This window comes from Equus quagga, chromosome 12 (assembly GCF_021613505.1).
Source record: "Equus quagga isolate Etosha38 chromosome 12, UCLA_HA_Equagga_1.0, whole genome shotgun sequence".
NCBI lineage: Eukaryota > Metazoa > Chordata > Mammalia > Perissodactyla > Equidae > Equus > Equus quagga.
In genome coordinates, this window is record NC_060278.1 from 34,317,838 (window position 1) to 34,325,195 (window position 7,358).

Sequence of the window (7,358 nt, forward strand, 5' to 3'; positions counted from 1 at the left end):
CACTCAGGCCCGCAGCATTCCGGCTCCTATTCCGACACTGCAGGCAGCTCCGGCATCTGGGACAGGCGCCGGCCTGGGAAGTCCCTCTCTCTCCCCTGACCCGCCTAGTGCCCTACCCCACTCGCTCCTGTCAGCCACGCCCGTTTGAGTGCTCAGCTGTTTCAACAGCTGGTTCCTCTAACAACCTTTCCTTATTACCCAGATCCAAACCCAGAAGCAAAACAGAAGTTTGTTTTGAAGTCCAGGGTGCAAGATGACCAGCTGAGTTCAGACGTGATGGAGGATGGAGGGTGTGGGAGACTCTTATTAAGGCCCCTTTGCTCTGTCGGGTGAGTACCCTCTGCTCTGGCAGTCGCTGGCTTGAGGCAGGCCTGCAGCCTGGGGCTGAGCGGCAGGGGGGAGGCTGACTGCCAGAGAGGAGGCTGATCTCCAGAGGGGAGGCTGACGCCGGTGGGGGAGGCTGACCCGGGGAGCCGGGGGGAGAGGCCCCCCTTTGTTCCCCGCGGGAGCGAGCGCGGGCGAGTCCATCCCAGCGCTGCGGGGGCGGCACGGCCGGAGCTGGCCAAGGGCTGACCCTGGAGGCGGACAGAACGGAAGGGGGTCCCCAGGAGCACTGGCCGGGGCGAGCCTTCGTGTTCGGGCCACAGCCGGGGCTGGAGCGGCCGAAGCGCGCTGCGCCGTGTCGGCTCAGGAGCGAGTCGCAGCCGGGTCGGCCGGTGTCGTGGCCCAGCCCGGGCCGAGCTCGGCGGCTGCCCCGTCCCCTCTACCTGGGCTCGGACAGATGCCCCGAGAACACGCCTGCTGGCCGGACGACATTCCCACAGGGCACATGCAACTGGACAACAGAGCTCGCAAACGCTAATTAGGCGCCAACCCTGAGGGTCAGGCTTCGTGCACGGGACAGCCAGGGGACAGGCTGAGTCCCCGGGCCCCCTGGCCTGGCCCGGGCGGAGCTGACGCGGGGGTGGCAGCCGCGCCGAGGGTCCCGGGTGAGCCTCAAGCCCCCTCCACCCGCGGCTGCGGAGCCGCCCTCCCGAGTCGGCTTGTTTCCAGGGCCTCCAAGAAGGAAGGGCTGCTGGCGCTTGAAGCTGGATTGTTTCAAGTAACCGGCGCGTCAGGCTGACAGTGAAGAAGGCAAAATATGGATGCTTCTCCTTCAACTTTAGGCCCTAAAGAGACTGGTCACCCACAGCGGACAGGTTTTCCGCTCTCACTCCGGGAAGGAGGACATGGGGGAGGTGATGGAGGCTGGATCCGAACTCTCAGGGTCCAGGAGATTTTGCCCAGGGACTTGTCCAATGAGGACAGCAGGAACATTGAGAGAATGGGACTTTTAGCTCTAAAATCTGGGGATTTCCCTAGTCTTCCCTGGGCGGGAGCAGCCAGCTTCAGCTGAAGGACCCTTTCAGCAGGGTCAGAGCATGCGCGGCCGGGAGGGGTGAGGCTCTCAGTTCTGCTGGCCGGCCTACGCTGGAGGCATCTCAGATTGTGCCCAGGAGCCCGCCAGCAGTGGCCTTGGAGAGCGCTCAGATCTTGGGTATAGGGCCACAGCTTTGCCTTTTAGCCACATCTCTCTAGCTGCTGAAAAATGCGAGAATATCAACGAGGAACATCTTACAGAGCTGCCTGTGGTCCTCTTGCCAGAGAACCAATATGGTTGTGAAAGAGGGTCACATCTGGGGGGTACAAATATGAATTTTTTAATGGTGTTTCAAGGAGTATCTTGGAATCTTACAGAAAGCAACACATCGGATGATTGATTCAGTCATTTAAAGTGCATTAACAGGAGGCCCGTCAGACTCAGATGTCTGAGTGTCCCATTCAGTGAAGAGATCCCACGCAGGCGGCCTATGTTAAACTTCTGTGCATCCCTGTGTGAGCACAGTGCATGACGTGGGACAGCAATGTTATTTTTTTGTTCTGTTTTTGGTTGGGTAAAGAGATGAGCAAGGAATTAAAATTCCATGATTGCTTCTGGTTCTGACCTACACTGCCCATTTGGGAAATAATTTGTTGTCTTTAACCCATCATGTGACTTCTTTTGTTTTTAATCAATAGAATCAAATGGATTTTATAAAACTAATGGAAAAATTTCCAATAAGACCAGGCCACAAGGAAGTTTCCAGAAATGTCAGGTCATTGCAGCTCTGTCCCCTTGACTAAGGGCACGAGATCAGGCTACCCTCAGGGGCTCTGCCTGCTTGAACAGCATTGCTCAGAAACGAACTATTACTCTGGCTTAAATGTAACGGAGTTAGACTTTGTATCTGTGACATCGCAAGCACACAGATTGACATTTGGGTAATTGTCAGCCATCGAGACGTTTCGTTTACATCACACAAAATAATCATCTCCACTGAGTCATCCAGGATTTGAGTAGTTTGATGTCATGTCAGTGCAGCCTTTATTGAGGCCTCTTATTACATTTTAATGAAGAAAAGCCCCCCAGCTTTGAAATATCTGGGGGAGTTGATCTCCTTGTGTTCCCCTGGGGACTGAGGATGCGATCCCGGAGAGCAGAGCCTACTTGGGAAACCTGCTAATTCTGCTCTGCAGAGAAGGCTGGGGGAGAAGAGAATGCATTTCTTTTTGCTACCTAAAGGTTTATTTGCTGGTATTGCTTTGGGAAATGGGATGACTGTGTGCCTGGGTTATGGTTGACGGAATAAAGCATCATTTTACACCATATCTGAGAAAGAAATAACTTCGGAACCCACATAAAAATAATAAAGTGGGCCAGCTCCCTCTGGGAACCTTCTCTGTCTGTCCCTGGAAACCCGCTTCCATTGATATATACAGGTAGTGCCTGACGTTTCTTTATAGTCATGTGCCTGTCAACCCTGGGTTTATAAATACATCCCCAGGCTTCCTCGCAGTTGCATAAGGCGATGAAAAGAGTTTCACCTGTAATGCTGTATATCCAGTTGGACGAATTTTTAAAAAACATAGCACTCTCTGCTGAGTTGTAAACTGTTTCACAAGGTGGAGGCTGTTTCGAATGGGCTTCCTGGTGTCAGGGCTCCGTCAGGGGCAGGACCAGCCAGTCTGAAGCAGCCTTCAGATGACTCTGGAATAATCAGGGTTTCTGGGATCAGTTCTGTGCTGCTGAGTTAGTTCTTGCCTGCCCATTTATGTCACTCTTTTTCTTTATGACTTTGAGGTGAATCTTTTTCCTGAATCCTTGGCCCCAAATTGTGAAAAAAGAATAAAATACCTATCCCCAACTTGAACTTGAAAGGAATGGCTGCAGTAAGTGCAGCCACTGTGGTCAGCTCCCCCCGTGTTTTAACTCATGCCATCCTCATAGCGACCCCCGTGAGGCAGGTCTTGTCATTTTTCTCACTGTGCGGGTGAGGGAGTTGAGGCACCTAGAGGAGAGATCACTTGCCCCAGAGCACACGGTTGAGACGAGAGCCCAGGCAGTCCAGCTCCAGAACCTGGGCTCCTCACAAGCCCGTGCTGTGCCCTCCTTTAAGAGCCATTGCTTATGTGTGCCTGGGACCCTTAGAGCCACAGGACCAAGGATGCTTCTGGGTTATGCTGCTATGTTGCCTTTCTGTAGCACCCTCAAACGGCAATTTTATTAAAATTAAAAAACAAGCGAAAAAACAAAAAAGCGAACCACGGAGATAGAGCCATCTCAAGTCTCCTATTCGCTTTACATCGGCTGAATTGAGCCTTGGTTGCTCTACACACTGTCGCTGAGCAAAGGTCTTTGCAAAGCTCTTGTGGTTTACTTTGGTCGAGAGACGGAACGACGCCTCTTCCTGGCTCAGAAAGCTTTCCTAGACCCACGACAGCCCTACCTAATAAGGGAAGTGCAATTATAAACTCTGAGATGCTAAAAATGTAGGAGGGGTGAGTGTAGGAAGGGATTTCACTCTTCTTTCCAGGCCGATCGCTCAAGCTCTTACTGTATAAAATGTTTAAGTAGGGAGCATCCCCACAAGACCATCCGGTTGATTTCTAACCCTAGCCTGGAAATCCAGCACACAGAGCTGGAGGGCTCGCCTCTTGGCAGCAGGACGACTTTGAGGAAGTTATTTAACTTCTGTAAGCATCAACTTCCTTCTCTAGAAAATGGGGATAATGTTAATACCTGCCTCATAGTTTCCTTAAGAGGAAATATGCAAAGAAGCACTTAGCACTCTACCAGGAATATAGTACACACTCGAGAAATTGTTATTATTAAGGTCATATCATCTTTGTTCAAATATTTTCAGTGATGGGGAGCTAACTACCTCACAGAGCAGCTTGTTGGAAAGCTCTAGTTCAAAGAATCTGAGAATTTGAGATAGGAGTGACCAATTAGTTCAATCTCACTAGTTCACAGGCAAGAAATCTAAGGCAGGGGAAGATTAAAAAATTTATCCAAGGACATTGCATTAGTCAAGGGCAGAATCAATGCTGGAACTTCAGAGCTCCTGACGTCCATGTCCCTGTCCTTTCCTTTCTCGAATTGTGTCAGAGTCCACTTCCTGTGATTTTTCCATCTGGGTCCTGTTTTCTCCCTGTCATGGCCTCTGGCGATAAATACTGGACCCTTTTAAAACATGAGAGCTGGAGTGAGATTTCGCATTGTCCATTATCAGACTTTAATAAACACTAGAATTCTTGTCCTCTTCTTGGCACTTGTAAGTACTCCACAGAGAGATTACAGAACAGGAAAAGCTGCCGTTTATAAACATGGCATGGCTGAGCTATTTCCTATATTTCCTTTCCATGTTCTGTTAAAGAGTGGTCATGGCACACGGCTATCCCTATTCTCTTACCTGGTCTTATTACAAGTGACATTTTATTCATCATTCAGTCTGTCCATTTGTTGCTCAGAATGAGTCTCTACTCTTTGCCAAGATACTGTGGATACGCCAACAAGAAGACATGCTCTCTGCTCTCCAGATGCTAATGGAGAAGTGGAAGGACAGATCCGTAAATGGTGATAACTGGGCAGTAATTAATACAATGGAGACAGATGCATGGTTCTCTGGAAGCATAAAGGAAGGAGTTTTAATCTGTGTTGGGTTGGGAGTGCTGGTAAGGGTGAGGGTGGACCCAGGAAAGAGTCGGCTGAGGAGGTGATCTGTGGCTGTAAGGAGGTAAGTGATGCCATTACTGTGACAGACACTGGCTGGTCGTTCAGGAATCTGTCTCTCCTTCTTCCTGGGCATACCAGCCCTCCTTGTGGTCAGGAGGCGACAAAACTGAGTTTTAGCCAATAAAATGTAATGTTGACAAAAATAATCCATAACCAATCTATAACTGAAAATTTGGGTGAGTTTATTCTGAGCCAAGATGTGAGGACCATGGCCCAGGGTGTACCAAAGAAGTGGGGTGTACAGAGTGGTTATATACCGTCAAAGAGTGTGTTTCACATATGATTGAAATGTCCCTTTTCCAATAGTCATGAGACTGCTCTGTCGGAACAGCGATGGACGGACACAGCAGGTAGTGGCAGGTCTGTTGTCTCGAGCTGGGTGGTCACAGGTGAGCATAGCAATCAGTTCCTAGCCTAGGGAGAGAGGCTTATCCTTAAGGAAATGCCATGTGGGGGGAAGTTGCACCTTTATCTTAAGGGCCTTTCTTCTTGTCTTTGGGACACAGCAAATGCTTAAGCAGATATACAATGCATGCTCAACGGCCATGTCAGGCTCTTTTGGAAAAACAAAGTCAGGCCGAATTAGGTTTACACAAAATGGCTTCCTCATGTACTCCAATATATCCTATTGCTTACCATTTTTATTTGTCAGTAAGCAGAAGTGATGTGTGCAACTTCAAGGCAGGGCCCACATGTTCTCTGACATGACGCTCTTTGTGTACTCTCTCCATCTGTTGTCTAGATGCAGACGAGGACAGTAAACTGGAAGTCAAATGCTGCAGATGGTGGGGCCACAGGATGGAAGGGGCTGGGTCCCTGGCTCAGAAGAGAGCCTCCTGCTGATCAGGAACATGTGTGTCATGAATGTAAGAAATAAATTTCTATGATGTTTGAGCCTTTACACATTTTGGTGTTAATTTTTTTTTTTGAAGATTTTACTTTTTTCCTTTTTCTCCCCAAAGCCCCCCGGTACCTAGTTGTATAGTTTTCACTGTGGGTCCTTCTAGTTGTGGCATGTGGGATGCCGCCCCAGTGTGGCCCGACGAGCAGTGCCATGTCTGTGCCCAGGACTCGAACCAACGAAACACTGGGCCAACTGCAGCGGAGTTCGCGAACTTAACCACTCGGCCACAGGGCCAGCCCCTTGGTGTTAATTTTTTGTTGTTGAAGCAGTCGGTGTTACCTATACTACTGCAATGACTAAACTTTATTTACACCATATTGAAACCCACCAAACTAGCCAAGCCAGTCTGACAAAGACACAACTGGTAACCCTGGCTCTTAGTCTACCAGACAATGAGCTGACTTAGGAGCTGGACTCACAATATGTTCCTTTCCTGGAAAATTCCATTTGAGATATATTTGGCCCCTTATCCTTAAAGAAATCATCTTAGCCCTGATTGAAATGTTCCTGTTTCTCATAGATAACATGGCTTACTCTACAGCTGGTGGCTGCTGCTAAAAATCTACAGCTTGCTTTTTTTTTCCTGAGCAAAATGAAAGGAACAAGAAGCACCTTTACTCCTTATAAGGAGAAGGGAAAGAGGACTGGCAGCTCATGGGTGAGTACAACGACGGAAGAGTATTTTATCTCCTGTCAGTGTGATTTTTCAGGGTGTTTCCTCCAGTTAGCTAGGTTTTCCGTATCTCTAACTTGATATTAATCAGATTGCATCATATTTCATTACATTTTTATTTTCACTTTTGACAGTTCTGGCACAAAATGGTGCATGGACTTCAATCAAATATGGAATAAATAAAATAATGACACAATCGAATAAAGAATAAACTGGAGAATTTGAAAGAAAAAAGAAAGATGTCTGGCTGTTGACATTCCTATGGCACATACATACACAACACACTTTCTACCTATTCATTTATGCATCTCTATCAGTCACCTATCACTAAACAAATGATTCCCAAACCTGGTGGCTTACAGTCTCAGCCATTCGTTACCTCGCCATGTTTCTGGAGGTCAAGAATCTGGGAATGGCTTAGCTGGATGATTCTGGCTCAGGGTCTCTCATGAGGTTTCAGTCAACATGTTGGCCAGGGACCATCATCTGAAAGCTTGATTGTGGCTGGGGGATCCGCTTCCAAGATGGCTCATGCACATGGCTGTTGGCTAGAGGCCTTGGTTCCTCAGAATGTGGGCCTTGCCGTAGGGCCGCTCACCACACGTCAGCTCACTTCCCCCGGCGTGAGAGTCAAGAGAGAATGAGGAAGGAGGAAACCACTGTGCCTTTTATGACCCAGCCCCGGA

General features: G+C 48.8%; 1 long non-coding RNA gene across 1 annotated transcript; it reads left to right on the forward strand.

Annotated features, from left to right (window-relative positions):
* Window positions 1–205: 205 nt before the first annotated feature.
* Window positions 206–6,638, forward strand: LOC124248437 (uncharacterized). Its single transcript, XR_006891043.1, has 3 exons — window positions 206–329; window positions 5,838–5,961; window positions 6,520–6,638. It is a non-coding gene; the product is annotated as an uncharacterized LOC124248437 (long non-coding RNA).
* The last annotated feature ends 720 nt before the right edge of the window (window positions 6,639–7,358 follow it).